Raw genomic sequence first — 27,661 nt, 5'->3', positions numbered from 1 at the left:
TCCTGTAATGCTTTTCAACTGGTAGGCCCGTGTCCTACTTTCCTGTGATTCTTTCTATCCACTATCAACTTTTTCATATCTTTAATCTTACAGAATGCAGCCAGTTTAAATAGTATTTTGCTATTTTATATTATTCCATATTAGTTGCATGAACTGGAGTACTGTGGAGACAGCATATTTATCTCCTGCATTGATGGCCTTCAGAAAATGAATCCCATCTAAATTTGTAAAGGAAGAAGGATGCTGGCTGAAATTTAGAACCCAAAGAAAGGGCATTGTTAAGCAAGAAAAAATACGCGAGTCCCCAGGGGCCCAATAGTAATACTATTCAACATTTATTCAGCACATCTATACACAAAGCGCTGTATGAGCACTAAGTAACGCTCACAATACCTCAGCGGGTAAGTGAATTTACAAAAGGCAAAACACTGCATGTGCCATTAATCAGTCCAAGCTCCCCATTTCTTTTCTAGATCACTTGACACTTTATCTGCTATACAGCCTTCTGACTTTGGTAACATCCACAAGGGTATACACTTTTAATTAGTTACAGTCTCCTTATAGCACAGTCACCATTATAAATTGTTCTAACTTTTTTCAATGGAAAACTAGTTTTGACAAAATGAACATTTGAATAGAAGAAAAATTCTTTTCAGAAAACTAGAAACCTTCTCAGCCTTTGTTTTGCCATGCTAAATAAGCCAAGCTCTTTTCATCTCCTCTCAAATGGCAGGCTCCCACTCAGCTCGTCATCTCAGTAGCCTTTCCCTGCACATATTTCCAATTTTAATTAATATATTTTGAACATGAGTGATCAGAATTGTACACCATATACCACATCTCACCACTGACTTGTGTGCAATGGCATTACAATTTTCCTTTCTTCAATTGGAAATACTTCTCAATACATCCTAGGATCATACTCACCTTTATTATGGCAGCATCACTTTACTGGCTCATTATGACCTTATAATTAATTACTCCACCCAAGTCCTTTTCTTCCTAGTTATTTCCAAAAGATGAACTCAAAGATTGTAACAGAAATTCTTCTAATTAATACCTGAAGGCATGACCTTGCATTTTTTACAATTACATTGCAATCCAATTTAATTCAATTCAGTCTTCTAGGTCATCTAGTTCTTTTAAATCATCCCCCATACTGGCAATGTTTCTCAACTTCATGTTTACTGCAGATTTCACTAGAGCACACCCATCTTTTGTGCCAAAGTCATAAATGAAGATATCAAATCAGATCAGTACAAAGAACAATTTGGATAAACTCCACTAGTAACATCCCTCCAAAGTGAAAATTCAACTTCCAAAACCATCTGCTCTCATCTCTCCCTTAGCCACTTTCTTACTTACTTTATAGTTCTTGTATTAATCCTAACCTTCTCTACCTTAACTAGATTCTCTATGTTGCATCATCTGGAATGAGTTACTAAAATTTTGAATGCTTTATTGAAGTTAGTCTACCTTTGGCAAACCCATATTGAATATTATCCGGTTTTTCTTTTTCCTTTTTTTTTTGTCTTCAACCATTATTTATTAATGAATCCAACCTATAAAATAATAGATTTAATATTCAAAAACATATCCACCAACCCAAAATATACACAACAATGGACATTGATCTTTTTATCCAATTTTTCACTGACCTCCACGCCTTCAGTCTTTCCTTCACATTTATTCTAAGTCTTGTAGACTATGAACCAATAGGTCCACAAATGCCTTGATCACCAGTTTCCCTCTTCTTCAATACATGTACTACATGGTCTATTCTCCAGTTATCTGGTACCATGCCTGACTCGATGGTCCTGTTAAATCACTAAACTAGGTGCAGGGATATTCAATGTGCTCTTTCTTTCAGAATTTTATCATGATGATTTTGGGGGCATTATATTATTTGAGTTGTGCTTCCACCTTGAATGTGGAATTTTCATTTCTATTCCTTTGTTCACAGTAGCTAACCTCAATCCAAATGGCACTTAATAATAGCTTCATTTTTCCTTTTTCTTTTATTTAGATGACTGAAAAACTTGCTTCAATTTCCTATGCAAGTTCTAACTCAGGTTAGAATTCTCACCTTATCCCTACACTTTCTAATGCCTAATATGTTGCTTTCCTTGCTGATCAATCATATTTGTTGATGGCATTCTGCTTACTCCTAGTATCCCTACTGAGTTGGTTAGCTATCCAGTTAGATCTGGAGATTTCCCTTAGAAAGTTGTCTCTTAAGTATAAATTACAGAGCTTCTGCACTGTCACACTTCAAGAAAATCTAAGTCTCTTCCAAGTTCAGGCCCTTGAGCACTTCAGTCCAGCTAACTTCACTAACTAGTTCCCTTAGTTTTGCAATTTTGCCTTTTTTGAAATTTAGAATCTTAGTTACACACCTACCTTCATTTGTCCTTCCACTTGATTGAACTGAATCACCTCATCATCATTCAATCCAAAGGTACTTTCTTGGACCAGCTCTAGTATAATGTTCTTGCTACTTCCATTAAATCAAAGGTAAAATAGCATCACCCTTTGTTTATTCAGTAATTAATATGTGAAAAAACTGTAAGAGGTTGTATGCAGGTCCTTAAGATCTTATTATTTCTCATTCCAACAATTTATACCTTACTTGCTGTTTATTCATTCTGTTTTCCTTTTGTATTCATTTGAGTAAGAATTTAGTTTAGAATGCTAACACTGCATCTTTTGCAACACTGATGTGAACCTATGATTGGGAAAGCAGCTAAAAGTAATGCCCTTAGTGATCTCCAGTGCTCCTTCCTGCCCATGGCAGGGGGTTGGACTAGATGATCTGTCTAGGTCCCTTCTGACTCATTGATTCTATGATATAGGGCTGGTACAATTTTGTAAGGTTTCAGAGTGGCTATTATGGCCATGTGCTGTGTCTTGTGCTTTTCTAGCACTGGAACTGTAAATAATTATAAGCATCAGAGACAAACGCTGCATTTTTTATCACTGCTATTATTTTGTGTTCCCCGGGACAGCATTTGTCTTATTCTGTCTTCAACCAAACAGGACTAGAATTTAACAACAGCTGCTTCAGAATACCCCAACTATTTTCTTCCTCTTTTGCCTAAACAGGGCAGTAAATACTATCTTTAATACCATCTAAGGATGACAAACAATGCATTGTTTTTCTATAAAGCTGTATATCTAAAGGCCTTACAGGAAATCCTTACTTAATACCATGCATTTCAACTGTTTTAACTATTTTTTTATTTAGTTGTACCTATTACACACACACACACACACACACACCCCCTATAATAGAAGTGGGGATGGTGGCTGTTGCCATGGGAGTAATCCGGCCAAGGTCTCTACTCGAGATCCATTCTTGACTATTTAGTGCTGTACAGCAACAGGGTCATATTAACACTTCTGACTCCCAGGCCCATTTATTCTATTGGAACTAACAAGACAGGCCAACAATGAGAGCCCCTAAAAATACCACCTCTCATGTCTAGAAAGTGGATTAAGCTCTTTGGAGCACAGAGTTACTCTGTCAGTACAATAAAACTCTACTTTTCTCTTCACTACAGTAAAAAGTCCCTTGTGTTATTGTTGCTACAGCTGACATAGTGGAATAATAAATATTTCTTATTTATATTTCCTATTGGTATTTGTTATTTGAGATCATTTTCAGACTCCTGGGCTGAAGGGTTCTGTATTCAGTCACTCTAACTTCTTTTATAACAAATTTCCTGTATTTTCAATGAAGTTTTTCATTTGTATTTTTAATTTTTCATCCTCAACAACAATCTGAACAAAATACTGGTATTCACACATTAACACTTCATTGACCCTTTAACATGAGAGGAGTCAAACAACTTGACTATGCTGTGATCTGTTTTAGCTCTGCTTTTAGTAGTAGACAGAGTGGCAGAAGCAAAGATTCTGAATAAGGAATTGGGGGTCCATTGCGCTAGACCAGGGGCAGGCAATTATTTTGGCTGAAGGGCTGCTTAATGAGTTTTGGTAAGCTGTCAAGGGCTGGAAAGGTAGCCCCACCCCTTCACAGGTGCCCCGCCCCCTGGCTGCCATCATGGGACGGGAATTCCTGCCCCCTAGCCCTTGACCTTTGCCACTGGAAGTCCCTTGCCTTGCCCCTGGAAGTACTTATTTTGCAAAGGGAGTGTGCTATCTTGAGAGAGTCCAGAGGAGAGCCACATGAATTATTAGAGGACAAGAGAGCAGGCCTTATGAGGAGAGGCTGAGAGATATAGGATTCTTCAGCCTGGAAAAATGTAGGCTCAGGGGTGACTTGGTGGCAGCCTATAAGTATATCGGGGTGCTCACCAGGATCTGGGAAAACATCTGTTAACCAGGGCACCTCATGGGAAGACTAGGTCCAACATTCACAAACTCTTGGAAGACTGTTTTAGGCTGAACATAAGGAAAACCTTCTCTACTGTCCAAGTCCCCAGGGCCTGATATAGACTCCCCCCAGAAGTGGTGCAGGCACCTGCTCTGGATTCCTGTAAGAAACACCTGGATGCCTATCTTGCTGGGATCATTTGACCCCCACTGACTGCCTGCCCTTTGGCAGGGGGCTAGACCTGATGATCTTGCAAGGTCCCTTCCAGGTCTAATGCCTATGAAATCTTGGAACCAGAAAAAGAACCAAATTATACACTAAAAATCAAACATCCACAATAACATATTTTAATTTTATTTAAAAAATATATTTTAATCCTAATTTGTGTGTGTTTACCTCATGTATATAGAGGTGATTGCTTAATAGCTCACAATGAAGTCTTACTTGTGTATATTTCACGGGGTATGGGCAGGGGGGTATGGGGTTTGTTGGGGGGATGTGGGTATGCGTGTGGCTGTTTCATAGTTTCTAGGGTCAGAATGGACCTGAACAGATCATCAAATCCAACCCCCTGTCCTGGACAGGAATGAGTGCTGGGATCATAATCCTCCAGCCAGATATCTATCTAACCTCCTCTTGAAGACCAAGGTAGGGGATAGCACCACTTCCCTTGGGAGCCCATTCCAGAACCTGGCAGCCCTAACAGTAAAGTAATGCCTCCTGATATCAAGCCTGAACCTACTCTCAATCAATCTGTGGCCATTATTCCTTATTATCCCAGGTGGTGCCCAGGGGAACAGTCTCAGCTATTTTCCAGTGGTCCCTCTTGGTGAATTTATAGATGGCCACCAGATCCCCTCTCAGTCTTCTCTTGTGGAGGCTGAATAGAGTCACGCCCTTTAGTCTATCTCCATAGGGCCTGGCCTGCTGCCTCTTGACCATGCAAGCAGCCGTCCTCTGGACCCTCTCAAGGTTAGCCACATCCCTCTTGAAGTGCGGTGCCCAGAACTAGATGCAGTACTCCAACTGTGACCTGACTAGTGCCACATAGAGGGGAAGGATCACCTCCCTGGACCTGCTTGTGATGCATCTGTAGATGCACAACAAGGTGCAGTTAAGCCTTACTGACCGCTTCCTCACATTGGTGGCTCATGTCCATCCTGGAGTCAGGAATGACTCCAAGATCCCTCTCAGCCACTGTGTTGTTGAGAAAGGTGTTCCCCAGCCTATAGGTTTGTTGCAGGTTCCTTCTCCCTAGATGCTGCACCTTGCACTTGTCTGCATTGAATTCCATTCTATTCTCATCTGCCCACCTCTGTAACCTGTCTAGATCTGGTTGGATTCTGTCCCTCCCCTCCAGTGTGCCCACTTCTCCCCACATCTGTGTGTCATCAGTGAATTTGGACAATGTGCTTTCCACACCCACCTCCAAGTCACTGATAAAGATGTTGATGTGTATGTGGGGTAGGGTAGGGGAGTATGTGTGGATGTGGGTGGGTGGGTATGGGGGGAGTTGTGGGTGTGTGTGTGGGTAGGTATGGGGTTTGTGGGGGACTTTGGGGTGTGTGAAGGGGGAGGGTGGTGGGCAGGGTGTGTTGGGGGTTTGCACGGCAGTGAGCAGAGCTCCCCTCAGAGGTGTGTGGGTGTGTATGTGGGGAAAGGTGTGGGTGGGTGCAGTGTTTTTGGGGTGTGATTGTGTGTGGGGGAGGGTGTTGTTTTGGCGTTTGTGGGGGGAGGGAGTTGTGGGGATGGTGGTGTGTGCATAGGAGCCCCCACCATGCATGTTTCCCCAAGGCAGTCAGCACCTGACCCTGCCCTGCAAGTCCAAGCCTGCATGTCCTGTGGCACTTCCCCAACACTGCCAACAGCATGCAGCCCCAGCCCACCCCGTGCTCACTCCGGATTCACCCTGACAGAAGCAGATCAGCTAGAATCCATACACACAGCCCCGACCCCAGGCCACCCTGCCCCTGCTCTGCAATGCCTTCCTGTGGCATATCCTGCCACCCCTGAACTGCCTCTGGGCTCTAGGTGGATGCAGCAGGAAGGGCCCAGCAGTGACAAGGGGGAGGGGCTGCTTTTCCCCTGCACTGAGGAACAGTGCCTGTTAGCTGCCACTGCTCAGCACTGGCAAGTCTGGAGCAGGTGCGGGATGGGCCAGGATGGGGCTGTGCACATGGGTCCCCACCAGTACTGCAGGGCTGGGGGCAGTGGCAGGGGCAGCAGCAGCCAGGACATGCTGCTGCCTGGGCCGCCTATAAAGGCAGTCCAGCTGCAAAGCCACCCCAGTCCCGCTGCATGTTCGGGGGTGACAGGACACACCATGGGCAAGCAGTGCCTGGGCCAGGCAGGACTGAGTGACCTACTGTGGGCCAAAAAAGCCCCTCCATGGGTCAGATCTGGCCTGAAGGACATATTATGCCAACCCCTGTGCTACACGCTACAGATTAGTAACAAGGAGGTGATAGCTGCCCTAAAGAAGTTAGAGTCTAAGTAATTGCCATTTATCCCTATTGCATTTAAGTGACTATAACAAGAAGTTTCTGTCCTCTAAAGGGAAGGCTAAATATAAGCAGGCCCAAATTCTATTTGACCTTTAACGGACCTAAGCCACTAAACATGACTCTGTTTCATGCTGTGAAACAACCGTAATCCTGCTAAAGTACCTAGATTCCTTGTGTGCCTCTGTCCCAGCCTGGAAAGATCTCAGGGCAACCTCAGAAACATATGCATTTTCAGTAGCAATCCATTACAGCCACAAAGGCATCTAGCTCTATATGCACTCTGTTGTGACCTTATCCCATAAGGGAATAAGCATAAATTCAACAGAGTCCACAAACCTGTAGTCAGAGGAAACCACAAACAGCAGTTGCTTGATTCCAGGATCTAGCACAATGTGTTTGTTCCAGCCTCATGCCCAACAAGCAGCCATTTGCCCAGGATATGGCAGCCCTAGGTTCTAGGTACTCACCTTAGCCTCAGAGGTTTGAACTCACATCTCTTACTTTGTGAGAGAAAACTGTGCTACCCTAGCAGTATGACCCCTTCCAGCACAGTCTCTTCCTCGCTTGGCTAGTTATACATGCCTCTCACTTCTCAGTCTTGCTTTCCTTTCCAAGTCCATAGACTGGATTTAGCAGAAGTGCTGCATGTAACATTGGCTTTTAAAACCCATGAAGCTGAGGAGACATATCCCATATCTAGGACAGTGTCTTAGATATTACAAAAAACAGAGGCACCACCAGCAGTCCTCCATTTACTTTACACTGAAATCATTGATTCTGTTTGTCAGATATACTACTAAATATCTCACCTGAGGGAGCTGGATCCCAATAAGGCACCTCCCCCCCTTAGGAAGCCGGCATGACTGAGCTGGATCCTGAAGCAGGAAGGGAAGAATTCTCTCCACTGAGGGAATGGTATCAGTGTGGATGCATCTCCTTGGAAGGCAAAATGGATCAGTCTCAGGGTGCACTAGGCTATCCACTGAGAGAAAGGGAGGGACCCACCATGGTTCTTCTGAGCTTGAGGTGAGCAGGAGCTAAGCCTAATTACCTTAGAAATGAAAAAGGATCTGGGCTGCAGTCTTAAAAGAGCTCTAGAACTGCAGAGAAAATGTGCGTCTTAACTATAGGTAAATTTAGATTGATAAAACTTGACACTTCATGGGTATGATAACTCAGCACCCTCCTGAATGGCTCACTGAGCTGAGCAGGGATAGTCCAGTGTTATAGACCTGTGAGACTGAAAAGGAAAAATAAATTCACAACTAGATATTACTTTACCCACCTTTTTCAGGGCTCTGCCTTTATGACATACTGGCTTCCTCTTTCATTACCCTATGTAGATAAACCACATGATATAAGAGACCTATAACCCTTTATGTGCCTGAACCTATTTACACCTCGCTACAGTCCTCTATAGAGCAAGGGTCAGCAACCTTTTATGAATGGTGGGTTGCCACTTGTGACCCAAGTGCTGCTGCTGGCCATGGAGGTCCTTTGTAGCACCTCAGCATTCCCAGCTCTGTGCCACCAAGTGCTGCCAGTTCCTCTTGCAAAAGGCAATGGGAAGCAGCAAATTTAGCAGCAAAGGTAAGCTGAGACTGAACTAGGAGGTGTGAGGAACAAAGCGGGGGGATTTGGTGCTGTGGAGGGGATTGGTGGCACATGGTAGAGAAATGCATGAAGCAGAGTAGAAAAGGTGCCCCCACCACTGTACGCTGCCACAGGACAGATCAGATGTCTTTGTAGGCCATATCTAGGCCACAGGCCAAATGTTGCTGACTGCTGTTATACAAGATTTTGTATTTTATATTATATAATATTATTATTTAACAAGACTGCTATACATACTTTCATTCATGCCTATCTCAGATGTTGGTACAGAAGATTAGAAATTAAGAAATAAATTACATAAATCTTATTGAGGTAAAATAAAAAGCAAGTCATGGTTATGTTTCTATTTACAGGCCTCTGTTCCTGAACTGCTAAAATGGCACAACATAATTATTCAGAGCAATCAAGCTGGTGTAGATTATCCTTAACCTACAGAAAAACTACATAGGAAATTCAACTTCCTTATTATAAATGAATGCTGTGATAAATAATCCAAAATATTTATTCATTTTTCTTAAATCAACACTAATCAAGTCAGATATAGGCCACCATACCAAAAAGAGGAGGTGGACAAGGCCTTCTTTAAACAACCAACAGAAATTTCCACATGGCACGTGCATTTCCCCAGAGAGAAATAGCAGCAGCACATAGCTGTGCCACTGCTACTTGTCCTCAGGGAATGTCCCTGCACATGTGCTCTGATGTGTGGCATATTGCCCTGGGTGGGGTAGAGGAGGCTGGGGCCAGCACCCGGGTTGGCATCAGCAACCTTACCTCAGGTCCTAGTAAGCCTCTGAGACGCCTCAAAGCACGTTCCCATTCCTGGGGATGCAGCCCTAATGGGTCAATGTCTAGCTGGGAGCAGGTATCAAATGGGATTCCTCAGGGGTCTATTGTGGGCCCAGTATTGTTTAATATCTTCATCAGTGATTTGGGTGATGGGATCAAGTGCATGCTTAGCGAATTTGTTGCAGATACTCTGTAGGGTAGGGATAGGATTCAGAAAGATCTGGGAAAAGACTAGAGAAATGGTCAGGAATCAACCAGATGAAATTCAACAAGACAAGTGAAACTCCTGAGCTTCAGATAGGATGCAAGGGACCTATTGGTTAGGCTGCAGTATGGCAGAGAAGGAGCTTAGGGTTACAGTGGACCAAAAGCTGAATATGAACCAAGAGTGTGCTGTTGTTTCAAAAAAAGCTAACAGCCATACTGGGTTATATTAACAGGAGAGTCTCTTGTAAATCAAACAGAGTGATTCTTTTGCTTTATTTGGCACTGGTGAGGCTTCCCCTGAAGCACTATGTCCAGTGTTGGGCCCCATACTTTAAACAGATTGGAAAGAGTCCAGCAGTGACAAAAATGATTAGAAAAGTTTAGGAAGTGCGATTTATGAGGAAGCCTGAAAGAACTAGGGTTACTTAATTTGGAGAAGAGATGGCTGAGGAGGCATTTTATAACAAACTTCAAATAACTGAAAGGCAATTATAAAGAGGACTGGGATGGCAATTTCTCTGTGGCTGTATATGATATGACTCAGAGCAATGAGCTGAAACTGTAGCAAAGGAAATTTAGTTGGGAGATTAGGAAGAACTTCCTAATGATATGGGTGGTCAGGTATTAGAACAGGCTATCTAGAGAGGCCATGGACTCTCCATCACTGGAAATTTTCAAAAGCAAGTTACACAGACACTTGGCTTGGTTAGGGCTGATGCTCCCTTGAGCAGGACCTGGACTAGATGATTTCATGAAGGCTCTTCCAGCTATACATTCCTGTGACCTTATTTCAATCCAGCATTATTGGAGCTATTCTAATTTACAGCTGATGAACATAGCTTATAAAGAACAGCACCAGAAAGCAAGAAACTTTAAACAGCACTTACTGACTTGGCTTTGGCTTGTTCTCTGTGCATTTTTTGCCCTATCCAAGGCTTGGGTCTTTTGTTTTAAACCAACAACTCTGGTAGTCTCCAAGTGAAATGATGGCCTTCACATTTATCTATGTCCATAATAAAAGTGAAATTTTTTTGGTGAACAAAGCATGTAAATCTTATTAAGATGCAGTGAAGAACCTGTAAAAGTTTTCCTACCCCTTGCAGATTTACAGCAGTTCCACCAGTTTTTAAACATGTAATAAAATGCTTTAATAAAGGTGCATAGCTGAGTTTAGTTCATCCTGTCTTAAAAATAACTCTACCTTTGTTAGAAACACCATCCAAAATGATGAATACTGCAATCATGAATAAATTGGATCTATGCTTTACTGTTTAGAGTACATTCCTGGATTCTCTGATTTTACTCAGCTTGAACAACGACAGTAATTTCCATCCTGTTAGTCTGGTACCAGAAAATTTCTGCAGTTTCTTGGAGTCCCCAAACTACATCAGAATGCTTATGTCCATTCTCCTCCTTTTCCACATCCTGATTTCTCAAAACAAAAACACAAAATCTGCCCCACTGAATTGCAAGAAATGAATTATAATAGGGCTTTCCATATTAGGGTTTACTGTGTCTCCCTACTCCTTCTACAACCACTTTTTTATAGGGCATGTGTACAATGTTCCCCTGACCTTAACCACATAAGAAAAGGGTCATCTTAGAAAGCTGAGATTGGAACTAGCTTCCCCACATGGGACAGGCTGATGGTGTGTTATTGCAAAGTTAGGGCAGGATTAGTAGGTCCATGAGAGAGCTGTCTGAACCCAATTTAATCTAGCAGAGCTACCTCCAAACTGTGCACTTCCCAGGAGCCTAGAGAAGAAATCTGGCTGAGTCATACTGCAGCACAAATCTTTTAAGTCCCAAATTTAGTAATATATTGTGCCTTAAACCAGATAAATTAAACCCTCCTGCAAACTTCCACGTAAGCAGAAAGTTGATGACATCTACCTCTGAGCCTTAATTAGATGTTTATTTATGCTAAATGTTGCCTTTTATTTTACACTAGTCCTTGTCATGGACTACAGATTTGTACTTTAGTTGATGATGAAGGGCTCTATCAGTGGCTACAAGAAGTACACCTATGATATATAGTGCTGCACCTTATAATGGTCACAGGGGAACTGAAACACATGTGATGCATTAAGGATCAGGCAGCAAGATAAGAAAAATATGTATGAGGTAGTATGGCACAGAGTAGAGTTGCAACTTGGAACTAATGTACCAGAAAATACATAATAAAGCTTTTCCATGTGAGATCTCAAAATACTTGAAAACATTAATTTATGTGGCCAAGAAGTGGGATTTAGGACTTACGACAAGCTGCTGGATTGCTGCTTCCTCACAGAGAAAGCAGCAGTTCAGGCTTCCTCCCTCTCCCCCTCAAAGTTTCTTAGGCTGTGCTCCTGCCAACATTCATGCAAGTACTTAAATGTAAGCACATGGTTAGAGCTAATAAAATCAGTGGTATTACTCATCTGCTTTAAATTAATTATGTGGCTATATGTTTGTATGATCAGGACTTCAATGTTACCTGTGGTAATTGAAATTTGGAATGTGCCACATGCTGACTGGGGAACTTGACTGAGACCACCAAACTCTTTTCATGAAAGCCAAGCACCCATCAGATGGAAACTACTCTTGATCATTTCTGGCCTGAATTTAAATTAGCACCCTGCTACTGAGAGGCTCTATGCCCTATTATAGGTCCCAGAAGCCATACAACTGCCCAGCAGCACAACTGTAATGGGGTGCGGGGTTGGGCACCTGGAAGACTAACAGAAGTCTCAGTATGCCTCTCCCCAAACAAGGATATTCCTATAGACTGAAGGGAAAAGCAGGGGAAGGAGAAAAGAACTGAAAAAAAAATAGAAACAGCCATGCTTTTTGTAGCTAACCAGAAACTTTAACTTTCTGAAGCTTGTCTTCTGACAGAGAGAACCAAGTAGCTTAATATGTCTTGACATTTTACACATTATATCAGATCTCTCTCAGGAGCAAGTAAAATATGTCTTTCAATCCATCAGGGAAGTGGATATAGAAGAAATGTCAGAGAAAACTAAATAGCACTAATATTACAGCACAAAAGGTAGTTGCAGCAGCAAAACCTAGTGATATTGTATTGTTGAAGCCTAAAGCTGAACTCAGAGAGGATGTATGGACCATTAATGACATATGTGTTCTATCTGTGTACAAGATTTTAGCAACTTTTATACTTGAATAGCCAAAATAATTCTTGAATGTGCACACATTAATATGTGTATTCTTCTAAGGTGAAGATTTGAAAAATCCTGAGCTCGCTTTTCAATAAAGTTTATGTGCTCTGCACATTGCTGGTGTTCCATTGCAGTATCAGACCCTGCATCTACATAAGTAAAGCATTAGATTTTCTAAGACTTTTATGTGGAAATATGATACAGAGTGGCCATAGTGAATCCCTGTATATTTTCCACAGAATGGGAAAACCTGGTATTTCTCTCACAAGACAAAACTGTCCAGGCTTCAATTTTATCTCTACAAGAATTGCAGAGGCATACCTATAATCTCTCCTGCAGTGTGATTTGCACAGATACCATAGATTACTTGTTGCCAGGAGGAAAATACAGTGTGTGGTGTTGTTTCCTCCTCGGCTCTGTCTCTGCCCCTATCTTGATTGTCTCTCTTTTTCACCTATTGCTTCTTGTGACAGGTATATTGTGAGCTCTCTGAGGCATTCATTAGCTTCTTTGCTGTTCCCTGCACAATGCCCAACACAAAGGGACTCTGAGCTTGACTGGTACTCAGAGCTTGCTGCAATAGTATAAAAAAGGAGAAAGCAAGAGCCTATAAACCAAATGGGGAGAGAAAAGTCAAAACATGTTTCAAGTTAAAGTAAAAGACTTCTGGAATTTACTCAAGTCCCTGTGCTACATTTGGATGAACATTTAGATGAAATATTCCCTCAAAAGTAAAATGGTGGTTGTCTGCACAACATACAAAAACAAATATTTCTCTGTTTAGGGATACCCTATTAGCACACACTGTACAAATTGCACTGGCTTTCCTTCTCAGTGCAAATTCTTAGCATCTGTAGATACTAAGATACCAGACCTCTCTAGTATGTTCCATAAAAACAGGTTGGAAAAAATAATGAAGCACAAATACAAACAGTTCTAAGAAATTAAGTATGCCAAAAATAGAGTCACCAATGTGACCTGTATACAAATAGAAGGAACCAGGAACCAGGACAACAATCAGGAAAAAGCACCGCAGCATCACCAGTGGGTCCAATTCTGCAACTTTTATACAAGTTCTATATTCCACAAGCACTGAAAGACGTAGGACATTCAGGAAAGAGAGAAATAATGATGATGCACTGTATGTTATGCTATGTTAATGATGTGACCATAAAGAAGAAAGAAAGAATAGCACAGATAAAACAGAATCTGTTTGGGTCAAAGTCACTTTGGACCTTGTTACATGTCAATTTTGGAGGGTTTTTGGAGCTCTTAAACCCTGGATTTTCTGTATGATAACAACTTAAAGCACTCATTATACACCTGAAAGTTACTCCACTGCAGGGCAGGATTATCTCTTGATAATCCAGGAGCATAACCCAGCTCCTGTTCCATTAAGGTGTGGGCACTTCCCACAGATGTACTGCTCAAGTTGAAGGTGTAACTTCAAGCTAACATGACGCCAATCAACATTTGTATGACTCACAGTGTAATGTATAGAAAGGCCCTTTGAGACAATAGTTAAAGAGGTTCTGTTGGAATCATGCTGGAAGTATCTATAAAGCCCTAAGGTCATAGTTGGGCATATAAGGCCCCTCGCACACATGCAACTTAAGGTACAATAGGACCCGAAGGCTCAATCCCACAGTCGCACCTTCTGACATGCACGTGTGTGTGCAGATCCCATCAAACCATATTGCCAGGATCAGGATCCTGGGCTCCCCCTGTACTGGCAAGTAGCAGCCTCCTGTGGCTAGGAACTCTATCAGATGATCCAAGCTCCCAGCTGCTGGGGAACACCATGCACCCCTGTGGCTCATCTAGGCTCCCAGCCACAAAAGTGCATGGTGCACCCTCACAGCTGGGAGCTAACATCAGCTGACAGGGCTTCCAGCCACAGGACAGCATTGTGTGCTCCTGCAGCTGGGAGCTCGGATCAGCTGATGGGAGTTCCCAGCCACAGGGAATGTGTTCCCAGTTCCCAGCTCAAGTTGAGCTCTTGACTCCAGCTGTGCCCCAAAGGCTGGCAGCCCTGATTTGCCACTGCTCCTAGCTGAGAAGTCAAGGGCTCTAATGTGCTCCTGAAGCTAGAAGTGCAAGCTGATCATGGCTCCCAGCCTTAGGGGCCTACCACAGCCTTTGACTCTGATGGGCCCCCAAGGCTGGGAGTGGTTATCATCTGATCGGCACTCTCAGCCCTGGGAGCATACAGGAATAAAGAGCTTCCATGCACTCTGGAGGCTAGGAAGCCTAATCAGCCTGGCCACGTGTTCAATTCATGGCATGACAGGAACCAGCCAGTTATTACACATATGCACCCATCTAGTTTGATGTAGGCACTCTCTAGCAACCTTGGAGAACATGTCCAGTCTAGGCCTCAGGGGGTGTCCCCAAGACTTGGGTGATGGGCTGCATTCAAACCCGAGGGAGGCCCCGACACTCGCCTGCCATGACTTGATCTCCTGTTCAGTAGTGGGACTCTCCCTTGTGGAAACTCGTGGACCGGGCACTGCTCCTTGTGGGCGTTCTTGGGGCTCCACCTTCTCTACACCCCAGCCATATGTCAGCCTTCAGGACAACCAGGTCATGGGTCACCGGCTTGTTTCTTTGATGCTCGCTCCTGCTCTTGTTCCCTCTTGCCTGTCCCTCCATGTCTTTCTTCACCCCAGATATCCACGGGGTATGGGACCGGCCCTGTCTCTGCTTCTGCCTAGGCCCTATCCCTGAGCCCCTGGGTTCACTGAGGCAGCCTCTACTCTTCTTCTTGACCTTCCAGGTCAATTGTGGATGCCTCCCTGGTTCAGGCTCTGGGTGCCCTTTGAGGCCCCAATATTGACCAAGAAACCAAAGAATAAAAAAGGAGAAAAGAAAGAAACAGCAGGGGTTCAGGCCACAGCCCACACCACTCACAGGTCCAGCGTCTGTGGTCATCTGGATCCCTCAACACCATCCTCCTTGTTCTGGCTTCCATGTTGAGCCAGGCATTTACCCTTTTAAAAGGGTTGGGACCCTTCTGGCAGACCTCCATCTGGACTCCCACTGATCTGTCTCACTGATGATCCTGGAGCCCAGGGGGCAGTGTCACCCTCTCTTCCAGGTTTTGCTGCCTCCCCTCTTGCTTCCGTACCGCCGGCTTTTAAATCCGCTGGGTAGCAGTTTTCACTGATGTCATCTGCTCCCAACCACAAATAAAAGCGGCTGATGAACCGTGGTTTTTCTTAGTGTGGCACGTTTTTTCCTGTTGACGGTAAGTAAGCCCCTTCCTTAGGGCTTTTAGTTTTCTTTTTCTGGGGGCTTACCCCAGACTTGGCTCTCACCCTGAGAGGGGTCCCTGGGGATTCTGCTCATGTCCCCTTGGGACAACATAGTTTGTGTAATAACTTTGTAGTTTATTCCTTGATTTACCACATCATTAATTGCATTAACATGTGGGTGGGTAACTACTTAAAATGTAATTAACTGGTTAATCATGTCTTAAGTGTAATGTGTGCCGGGGCCTATAAAAAAAGATTTCTTGATGTTATTAAAGAAAGAAACACTGTCAAGAATTGTGTCACTAGGGAAGACTTTAATTTGAAATAATTTTTCAAATATAGTTTGGGGAGCAATGCTATTAATAATGATAGAGCCTTGATGTGACAGCTGACAAATTTATTCAGTAAGTAGCCATGGAACTGCCAAGACATAATGCTATTTTAAAGTTAGTTTTGGACATCATAGAGGAGCTGGTCATAGAAAATACAGGGATCAGGAGCAGATTTGGTTTCAATGGAAGGATAAAAGTGTAGGTATGTAACTATGGTTCTCAATTTCAAAAGGGCAAACTTTGAGAAACTTTGAGGGTTTCAGGAAGTAGGTTAATGTAACTGGACTGAGAGACTCAGAGAGTGAAATGTGGAGGAGACATGGAATTTTTTAAGTCAAAAGTGCTAAAACAATCTGGATTCTGTATCCCAAATGAGAGAAAATCCTGTAGGAGAGGACTCCAGATCAAACTGGATGAATAACCACCTAAAAACCAATATTAGAAATATGTAGCGTGTCTTCAAGGAAAGGAGTAAATGACTATTCTACAAAGAAAGCTATGTCTTCAGGGTCAGGAAGTGTAAGGCTAAAGTGAGAATTGTCAAAAGTCATGATGAATTAGACCTACTACAGGAAATTAGACCTACTACAGGAAATTAAAACAATTGGTAAAAGGTTCTTCAGTCATATTAATAAAAATGTACAAGGAAGATAGAATCGCTGTGCAGTGAGACTGGGTTTGAAATTAAAAATATTCTAAATATGGCTCAAAAACTAAATTAATGCTCTGCCTTAGTTTTCAATCAGGATAATGATGTTGGCCACTGGGGGCAAAGGTAGAATAGCAGATGGGAATGAGATCATGGAAATGGAAATTACGCACACTCAGTGTGTGAACACAGCTCATGGAGTTTAATGCACTCAAATCAGAAAACCCCACCTCAGAATTCTGAAAGAAAGGTCACTGGCCTAGTAGCAATTATTTTTAACAGATTCATCAAGTCAAGTGTGGTGCCAGAAAACTGGAGAACAAAGCATGTTAGATCCATATTTAAGAAATGGAAGCAAATAATCAAGGAAACAATAGACGTGTTAGGCCTTCCAGGCATCAGAAATTCAAAGGAAAGAATAATTAATGGAGGTAAAACAAACATGAGATAAAATTCAGTATGGTTTTACCAAAGTTAGATTATGCCAGACTAACTTGATAAAATAATTTACTACTACTAGACAAACCAAACATGTTAGATGCTGTATATTTGGATATCAGTAAAGCATTTGCCTGTACACATGCAGAGACACTGTTCCAAGATGTAATTACAGCACAGCGGAGCACACTCATTAAATAAAGTCTGCTGGAGCATATTAATTAGCAGCTCAAGCAGCCTCCACATCTTGTGTATTCAGCATCACCACGTATCAGAACGGTGGTGAGGGCGCTTTAACTAAAGCTCATTTAATGAGCTTTAGTTAAAGCACCCCTGGTGCCATTTTGAAGTGTGGAACGTTGAATACATGAGATGCTCTGAGTATTTTAATTAGAGAGGCACTTGGAACTACTTTAATTAAAGAAAGCTCCCCTGCCCCCAAGCCCTAGAGCATGTGTAAAGATACAATTAATATAATGTCACATAGGAATCTGATCATTAGGTAGAAAAGATGAGAGCTGGCAGAAAAACCATAAGGTAGGCAGGTTCTGATGAAGGCATCTGTATGGCAAGGGACAGACATTAAAAAAATCCTGAGCCTGAATTCATTCACTCTTTGCAGGTTAGTCTAACCTGGCTAAGCTGAAGCAGTTTGTAACCATCCAGACATCCCCTCTGGACTCAAAAAATGCAGGCACATGCCTGCAGTGGCTCTGGCTAGAAGCCAGGGGGGAACTAGAGCAGCCCTCCCTTCCCTTCTACAGTACTGAGCTGAGGGGGGCATGGCCAGGCCCAAGCGGGATGCTCTGATTAGGGAGGGGTTCCCCCCAACCAGTGATGGAGCCAGCAGGGAGTTCAATAGCATTTACATACACAGCAAGCAGTTACATACTGTTTATCAGCTAATCAAGAAAATAATGGCCTCTCTCATTAGTTCAAGCTCTTCTTTTAGCTCCAAAAAGCCATAAGAGACTGTCCTGTCTGTCTTTGTCCTGTCTGCCTTACACAGACACCGCTCACCACACCACATGCTAGCATACGACATGTTGGCTATGGTCCGGGGGGAAGGGGGTGGAAATTCCAGCTTTACCAGAGCGGGGGGGCAGGGGTAAACCAGGCAGATATTACTGTACCTGCAGTCTCTGCCAGAGCTCTAGCCAGGGAGCAGAGGGGAAGGGTCAGCTCAGCTCTCTGGAGCAGAGAGCCCTGCCCAGGGCTGCAAAAATTCTGAGATGCTGGGGGACTCTGGTTTAAGTTAAACCAGGAAGGAGTCTGGGACAGATATTGAATAAACTGGATTCACCCAAATCAGCTAAGTCTACATTCAACCAGGTTTATCTCAAACCAGTTTCAGCCATTTTCAAACTGGTTTATGTTCAGTGAATGTCTGTTCTGTTACAGGTTCAAACCAGTTTCTGATCACTTTAACCAGCTTATGTGTAATGTCTGTCCCTAGCCTATGAGCCTAGAGGAGTTCTTCAAGGGACAGTCTTGGTGCAAGTCTTGTCTACATTTTTATTGTTTTATTGAAGTCTTGATGCAAAAGTTAGAATGTACTGATGAAATATGCTAACACAAGGCTAGTAGGCATTATCAATACAGGTGAGGTTGGATATATTAAGATGAACTGGTTGATTTTTAGGTCTACAGTAATATAAACAGGCTGAAGTTTAATAGCAGAAAATGCATGGCCATGCACTTACAGTCTAATAACAGGATTTTCTGCTATAAGCTGGGAGCTCATCAACTGGAAATGACTGAGGAGCATAAGGCTTTGCATTGTACTAGTTCATCGTATGATGAGCATAAGCTCCAAATGTGATGTAGATGTGAGAAAAGTAAATACAATCCAAGGATGTTTCAAACAAAGTATTTCCAATAAAGATGGGGATGTACTAATACCATTGTATAAAGCACTGGTAAAACTTCTTCTGGAATACCTTCTTCTGATGAATTCATGTTAAAACAGGTGGAGGAAAAGGGTGCTAGGATGATCAGAAGAATTAAACCTGTCATGCAAAAAGAAAAAAAATAGGTTGTCTAGCAGGGTGTTATGCGAAACAGTACCTTTTCACTTAGACTTCTGTTTCAACATTTTGACAGAACAGTGTTTTGTTTCAAGTTTAGTTGCATTTTGAAAGTACTGTTCTGTTTTGTTTCATTGAAACAGTTTCGATGTTTTGATGTTTCTCCCAGGTTATTACAGGAAGCACAAAACTGGAGGAGGAGCAGCCTTCCCTGATCACAGGCATATCCGGGTCTACACCCCAGAGAGGAGTCCAGCAGAGCCCCACAGCCCTCCTGGGGGTGTGGGGAGGAGGCTGCTGCTGAGGCCTGGGACTGGCCCTGGGACCTGAGCCAGCGGAGGGAGGTGGAGTGCAGCCTGATGGAAGCAAGCCGCTGGGTTCCTAGCCTGGTGGAGGTGGGCAGAGTGCAGCCTGAGCCCTGCCACCTCCACCGGGCTGCAAGCCACTGGGTTCTCCTGCCTGCCTCCACTGCACAGGAGAACCAGCAGCTTGCAGCCTGGTAGAGGTGGGTGGGGTGCTGCGCTCTTCCCACCTGCACCAGACAGGGGAACCCAGCAGCTTGCATCCCAGTGGAGGCAGGCAGGGGACTGCACTCCACCTGGCTGCACTGGGCACAGGAACCCAGTGGCTTGCAGCCCAGTGGAGGCAGGTGGGGCGCAGCACTCTGCCTGCCTCCACCAGGTAGGGGAACCAAGTGGCTTGCAGCCCAGTGGAGGCAGGCAGGGTGCAGCCCCCAACTCCACTTGCTTCCACCAGGCTGCATTCCCAGAGACTTGCAGCCCAGTGGAAAGAAGAGGGGTGAAGCCCTGCGGCTGCGCTCTGCCTCTCTCCACCAGGCTCAATGCCCAGCTGCTCGCAGCCCCATGGAACTCAGCCTGCCGGCAGGAGACAGAGTGCAGCCCTGGCTCTGCCTGCCTTCGACCCCTGGGCTGAGCTCCATGGGGTTGGCGGAGCCAACTGGAGAACGGCCCAGCGTTGGGAGGTGGGCAGAGCTGGTGCTGTGCTCCAATCAGCTCTGCCAGCCCCGAGGAGGCAGGGAGAGCCAGGGCTGCACTTCCCACTGGGCTCAGCCACATGGGGCTGCGCAGAGCCACTCAGAGCACAGCCGTGGCTTTCCCCTGCCTCCCACAACCTGGCTGCTGTTTCAAAACTCAAAACATTTCAAAACTTTCAAAATGTTTCGACTGGCCTCATCTCATTTCGAAGCTGTTTTGAAACCCTCTGTTTCATTTCAATTTCAGTTTTGAGCTCAAAACAAGTCAAAACAGCGTCAAAATTCAACAGCCGGTGAAATTTCGCAGAGCCCTATTGACTAGCAAAATGAAGGCTGATTGGAGTGGACTGTAAATATATATCGTGGAGGGAGATGGAGCTATTTAAGCTAAAGGGCAATGTCGTAACAAGAACAAGTGAATATGAACTGGTCATAAATAAGTTTGGGAAGCAAATTAAAGGAACGTTTCTATCAGAACAGTGAGGTTGTGGAACAACTTTCCAATAGAAGTTACTGAGGTAAAAAGCTAACTTGAGGCTGAAGACTGATCAACTCATGAAAGGGACCATTATCACATATGACAGCAAGGGACTGGACTTAGTGACCCAGGAGTCTGCTTTTTCCACTCTTCTCTCTAAGTCACAAGTTTTAACTCATCTCCTTGTGCCAGCAGGAGTAGTTTAACTGCAGAGGAGATCCACCCACAAGGGCAGTATTTGTACCTGCTCTTTTACTAAGTGGAGGGCAACTTGCAATTGTAACTAGAAGCTTCCCAGAATAATCAGTATTGCTGAATAATGAGGCTGTAATGGCTTCAATCATTTTTTTGTGGCATAGCAGGAACTGTGAACATGTACTGCAGCATCAACATAAAAAAAATCTTTAAAAAAAGTAAACTAAAGTCCTTAGATTTGAAGGATATGGCTACACTCTGGGAGCAGTGTATTCTGGCATAGATGTACTCAAAACATGTTGCCAATCTACTGTTGGTAGTGTGCTTCAAACCTGGAAATACATCACTGGGGCTTCTCCAGCATCACCCTCATTGGCCACTCTCAAGAATATTGGAAACCAAGGCCTTACGAGCTGGTGAAGCAGGGTATGCTGTAGAGTGGCCCTACCAGTAAATTTCTGGTTAGCAGCAGTGGCATGTGAGTGGGACATGCTTCAGAATGACTGAGCCCAGCCACACTGTTACTGAACTAGACTTCAAATCCTATTGCTTTTAAACAGTTTTCTTTGTATCATTCATGAAGTGAAGGTCCCATTCTTAGGGCATATTTGAATTCCATATGCTGAAATGAAGAAATTTAATTTTAATAATTAGAATTATAATTTCTGTGCAGAAATTCCTCATATATTAGCAACAACTCTGGCACTGCTTCCTGGCAGCACTTGTTTAACCTTTGATTCCTTTTATTTTCATATTTCTTCCATATATAATTGTTATTTATTATTTGTATTGTGGCTTTATTGTACATGACACTGAATAAACAAAGAACAAAAAGAACTGGCCAAAGAACTACATTCTCCATCCAGAAATAAATGCTTTGTGTAGTTGAAGAGATATTTATTCCTTTACTAATTTAAATATGACTCTGCAGATTTCTTACTGTGACAGCCACTTTTATAACTTGCATTCAAATAAAAATGTCAGGAGCCAGCTAGTGGTTCAGTGACAAAATAATGGATTGACACTTGGGAGACCAGAGTTCAAGTGCTAAATGTACTTCTATACTCCCAAATCCAAAAAGAAGCATTTTGGAGCGGGGGGAGGAAGATCAGCTCAGGAAAAAAAAAAACACAAACCAAGCCTTACATTAACTTCAACACACCTTCTCTGACCATATAAAGGAATGGATGTGGATACAGGTGAGAGCCATGTTCTAGCTATTTTTAAACAAAGGGTAGAGCTGTTCATATCATATGTCACATAGGCTACATGGAATAGATGGCCCCCCTTGACATGTGGGCTGCAGGGAGTGCTTATGCCCCATTACTTGCTCCACCCCAGGAGCAGGGGCAGGAAGTGGAAGCCAAAGGAGGGACTCTAGAAGCATCAGAAGATACAGGGCAGGGAGTAGAAGCTGGGTGGGAGCCCATGGGCTGCAAATTGGACAGAGGAAGCCAGTTCCATGCAGGCCCTTTGAACAAGAAAGGCAAGAGATATTCTTGAGCATCACTGCTAAAACAAAACCAAAACAGTTTCCAAGCACCTATTGTGATGAAGTACGTTTTAACAAAAAGGGGCAATAATCTCATAAGAAGTTTTATGAGGAAGCAATAGCTTTGCATTCTCTAATACTCAGACCAATGGTGTTGAACCATCTTATGCACTCTTCATTACTATTATGCAATGGAGGGTTTTTTGGTTTGTTTTTTTGTTACCATCTCTGGTAAAGAGGAACAGGCACATGATCATTTTTCCTTATAGTAAAGTATACTTAGACCCTGTACTATATATTGAAGTATATTTAGGCCCCATACTGATGCTGTTTTTCACATTAAATTCCAACTTGCATTAGTGGGAGATCAACATGCAATGCTGTCAGAGGCTAGGGATAGGAATTACACATAAATCATTAAAAGGGCATTTGTACACAACACAGGGGCTTAATTCTCCCTAAATTGAAGGGGTAGTTTTTTTTTTAAAACACTGCTTCAGTTTATGGTGAAGTAAACCCCTGTATCATGTACACCCATGTTTGTCCAACCCTCACCTGCCTCTCCAGCGGCAGGGCAGAGCAGTCCCTGAGCTGCGGGGAGGAGGGGGTTGGTGCTTCCCTCCATGGTAGCAGTGACCCCCCCACAAGTGGCACCTGCCTAAAAGCACCCAGCTCATGCAGTTCTGCGGGATACCACAGCCGCAGATGGAAGCACCAGGCCTCTGCACAGCTCAGACAAGCAGGCTCTGTAGGAAGGAAAAAAAAAATTAGGTTCACTGCTTTTTTTTTTTTTCTTCTGTGGAGACTTACCTGATTTAAGTCAAATTGGCTTATGAAGCTTCTGTTCCAGACCCCTTCCTGGTTCAAGTTAAATCACAGTCTCCCAGCATCCCAGCATTTTGCAGCCCTGGGCTGGGCTGTGCTGTCTGCTCCAGAAACCAGGGCTGGCCCTGCCCTTCCGCTCCCCAGCTGAAGCAGTGAGGACTGGCTCTCTGTCCCATCCCTGGCAAACCCCTGCTGGGCTCTGGAGCCAGGGTGGGGGGTTTAAACTTCCCTTCCCCCAAGTACAGAGCTGCCTTGCCCTGCTTGCTTAGTTCTGGCTTTAAATGCCTGCACAAATCCCAGAGGCACCTGCAAGCAGGAAGAGGAAGTGATGAGCAACCCTGCCGAGTCCTGCTTCTGCGAGTGTGAACTGCAAAACCCAGACACCTAAGAGGAAGTGAACACACAACCCATGCTGGCTACATGCCAGAAAGCCGTGCTCTAGCACTCCCTGGCTTCTGGCTGGAGCCAATGCAGGTATATGGCTGCATTTACTGAACCAAAAAAGTGAATGTCTGTTCATTTGCTTATTGGTTCAATCTTTGCAGCTTAGACAAACCTGCAAAGATGGAATCAATTCAGCCTCAGACTTTTTGACTGTCTGTACTTAGCTCAGAAGTTCAGTGCACATAAACCACTTTCAAAATGGCTGAAACTAGTTTAAGATAAACTTGGATGGATGTAGTATCAGACTTAACTGATTTAGGTTAATGGTCCAGAATCTGAAGCCTTGGCATGACAGCACAGCCACTTAGTTCAGCCTGCCACCCCATGGCTAGCAACTCATACTGGTCAAGGCTGTCCTGAAGACTCCAGCAGGGCCTGTCCCTCTGCTCAGTCACTGGCATTGGAGTGACCAGCCAGGCTCAGCTGACCCTCAAGAGTTGTCCCATATAGATTTCATAGACATTAAGCCTGGAAGGGACCTCACAAGATCATTGGGTCCAGCCCCCTGCCCAAAGAGCAGGAAAGTCAGCTGTGGTCAGATGACCCCAGCTAGATGAACATCCAGGCATTTCTTGAATGTATACAGAGTAGGCGCTTCCACCGCTTCTCAGGAGAGTCTATTCTAGATTCTGGAGACTCGGACAATAAAGAAGTTTTTCCTTATGCTCAGTCTAAAACGGTCTTCCAGTAGTTTACGACTGTTAGACCTTGTCTTCCCTTGGAATGCCCTCCCAGATGTTCTCCCAGTTCCTGATGCCCTTATATAGTTATAGGCTGCCATCAAGTCACCTCTGAACCTTCTCTGCTTCAGGCTGAAGAGTCCCAGGCCTCTCAGCCTCTCCTCATAAGGCCTGCTGCTCTCTTGACCTCTAATCATGCACATGGCTCTCCTCTGGTCTCTCCCAAGCTTCTTCATGTCCCTTCTAAAGTGTGGATCCCAGAATTAGATGCAATACTCCAGCTGCAGCCTCACCAAGACCAAATGAAGTGGGAGAAGGACTTCTTGGGTCTTGCTTGAGATGTATCAGTAGATGCAAGCCAGGGTTTTATTTGCTTTGCTGGCTGCGGCATCACACTGGTGGCTCATGTTCATCCTGGGGGATCACCCCAAGTCTCTTTCAGCTGTGGTGCTTGTGAGTGTAGCACTGCCAAGCCTATAAGTATTATGTGGGTTCTTTCTCCCAAGGTGGAGCACCTTGCACTTCTCTGTGTTGAATGTCATCAGGTTTTGATCCACCCACCCTGCAAGCCTGTCCAGGTCAGCCTGAATCCCCAGCCTATGCTTCAGTGTGACTGCACTTCCCCATAATTTGGTGTCATCAGTGAACTTAGCCAGTCCACTTCTGACACCTGAATCCAGATCATTGATTAATATATTAATTCAGTACTGAACCCTGGGGGATGCCACTGGTCACCATGCACCATGTTGACTTGGTTCCAAGTATCACTCTCTGGGTCCTACCCTAGAAACCAGTTCCCAGCCATCAGACCATAAGGTTGTCAAGGCTGCTGTTCCCAATTTTACCATAAGGATATCATGGGAGACCAAGTCAAAGGCTTTTCAGAAATCCAAGTATATGACATCAACCTCAACTCCCTTCTCCAGGTGATGCATCACCTGGCCATAGAAGGAAATGAGGACAGTCAAGCAAGAGCTACCCACAATGAAGACATGTTGGTTACCTCTCAGAATGTTGCCTTCCATTAGCCTGTTGTTGATGAATTCTTTGATGATTTTTTCCCAGGATCTTTCCAAGGATTGAGGTTAAACTGATTGGCCTGTAGTTCCTTGGATCCTCCTTCCTTCCTTTCTTGAAGACAGGCACCACATTGGCCCTCTTCCAATCTTCTGGAACCTCAGTAACTACCACACATTTATGAATGCACCCACTAAGTAAGAATAACAGGAGTCTCAATACAGCTTACAAGGTGAGGAAAAGAACTCCATTAATTTAAAATTTGTTCTCTGGAATAGTTTCCTGGGATGAATAACTTATTTTACTGAGTATCTCCAGGGGTGCAACAATTGTACAGTTTTACTCTAGCACACTTAACTGTAACACAACTGATATAACACAACACCATGGCCCTTGACAGACACTGATCTGCATGACTGGGATCCAAGGAATTTTTTCCTGGATCCAAAAAGTCATGCATCCTGTCATACCAGATGTGTTCAGAAGTCCCAAAGGTGAAGCAGGAAGCATGATGTTAGGAACCAATTGCTGGTGCCATTCTTCCTACAGCATCCTTTCATCTTGCTGGAGCATGGGGAGTCTGGCAATGGGGATGAGTTCCCCCATGCCAGGCTGCACCAACATGCAGGGGCTCAAGTAGTTTTCTCTTCTGTGGTCCCTGTCACAGGCTACCAACCCAGGAGGGAAGGCTGCATGGAAGACGCCTCAAACAGTGGTGTTACCATGAGGGGTTCAGTTTCTTCAACCACAGCACGCACTTCAGAGAGAGAGGACTCCTAGGATGAGATGGAATTCACCTCACCTGGAAAGGTAAGGCCCTGTTCTCAGCCAGGATGGCTGATCTACTGGACAGGGCTTTAAACTGATTTGCTGGGGGATGGGGAAACTCCAAGTGGAGCATGCCCAGGGACTGGCACACAGGAAAGCTCCCATGTGGAGGACACTAACACAATTGTTTTTGAAAATGCTAACCAAACAGTTTTCCCACAACATCTCAGGAAATCAAGGGTGTCAGTTGGGGGCCTCAGCTGCCTGTATACCAATGCCAGGAACATGGGGAACAAACAGAAGGAGCTAGCCCTTCTGCTCTCCAGCAGGTAATATTACCTGGTTGAATCATGGAGAGCTGGTGGACTCCTCACATGACTGGAGTGTAGCCATAGAGGGCTACACACTGCGCAGAAGGAACAGAATAGGGAGAAAAGGCAGAGGGGTAGCTCTATACATGGACAGCTAGTAACCAACATTCAGGAAAAAACTGAACTCCTGAATGCCCACTTTGCTTCAGTATTTCACCAGACCAAGGGGAAAGTCAAGTGAGATAAGGCTCATAGGGGGCATGCCAGGAATAACAGCCTCCCCACTGTGGATGCTGAGCAGGTGCAATACCAACTAGAAAAACTAGACATTTAAAAGTCAGCAGGACTGGATGGACTTCATCCAAGAGTACTGAAGGAGCTGGCTGGGGTCATCGCAGAACCCCGGCAAAGCTATTTCAGAATTCATGATGCACAGGGAAATCCCTGAGGACTGGAAGAGGGCCAACATTGTGCCCATCTTCAAGAAGGTGAAGAGGGAGGACCCAGGCAACTATAGGCCAATCAGCCTAACCTTTATCCCAGGGAAAATTCTGGAAAAGCTCATTAAAGAATCTGTGTGCGATGAGCTCGTGGAAAGGAAGGGAAGATTCTGAGCGACAGCCAGCTTGTCTTTGTCGCAGTTAGGTTTTGTTTTACCAATCTCATCTCCTTCTACGACGAGGTCTTTTGCCACCTGGACATGGGAAACAAGGTAGACATTATATACCTAGACTTCCAAAAGGCTTTTGATCTAGTATCCCACAATATCCTTGTGGGAAAAGAGGAAGATTGTGGGCTCAGCTGCTCGACGGTTCAGTGGGTAGGAAACTGGCTACAGGGTAGACCCAGAGAGTTCTCATGAACAGATCTGTGTCATCCTGGCAAGAAGTGGCCAGTGGTGTCCTTCAAGCGTCCATGCTTGGATCGGTGCTTTTCAACATCTTTATCAATGATTTGGATGTGGGGGTGAAAAGCTTGCTGGCCAAGTTTGTGGATGACACCAAGTTAAGGGGGAGCGTGGTCACTTCAGAAGGTAGGTTGCAGATCCAGGTGGACCAGGACAGGCTTGAGAGCTGGGCAGACTGGAACCAGATGGAGTTTAAAATTTCCAAGCGTAAGGTGCTCTGTCTGGGGGCAAACAACCCTCAG

General features: G+C 44.2%; 1 protein-coding gene and 1 long non-coding RNA gene across 2 annotated transcripts in view; one reads left to right on the top strand and one right to left on the bottom strand.

The window, feature by feature from the left end:
- Positions 1-27,661, bottom strand: part of RAB3C (RAB3C, member RAS oncogene family) — a 249,349-nt gene that overhangs the window by 216,157 nt on the left and 5,531 nt on the right. The gene's annotated exons all lie outside the window — the stretch shown is intronic.
- LOC109307938 lies at positions 6,355-26,488 on the top strand. The gene is made up of 3 exons (XR_002100414.1): positions 6,355-6,367; positions 16,458-16,464; positions 26,062-26,488. It is a non-coding gene; the product is annotated as an uncharacterized LOC109307938 (long non-coding RNA).

Source organism: Crocodylus porosus, unplaced genomic scaffold (genome assembly GCF_001723895.1).
Source record: "Crocodylus porosus isolate Cpor-Errol unplaced genomic scaffold, CroPor_comp1, whole genome shotgun sequence".
NCBI classification, from domain to species: Eukaryota; Metazoa; Chordata; order Crocodylia; family Crocodylidae; genus Crocodylus; species Crocodylus porosus.
Note: the sequence above shows the minus strand (reverse complement) of the source record. Positions and strands in the feature narration are given on the sequence as shown.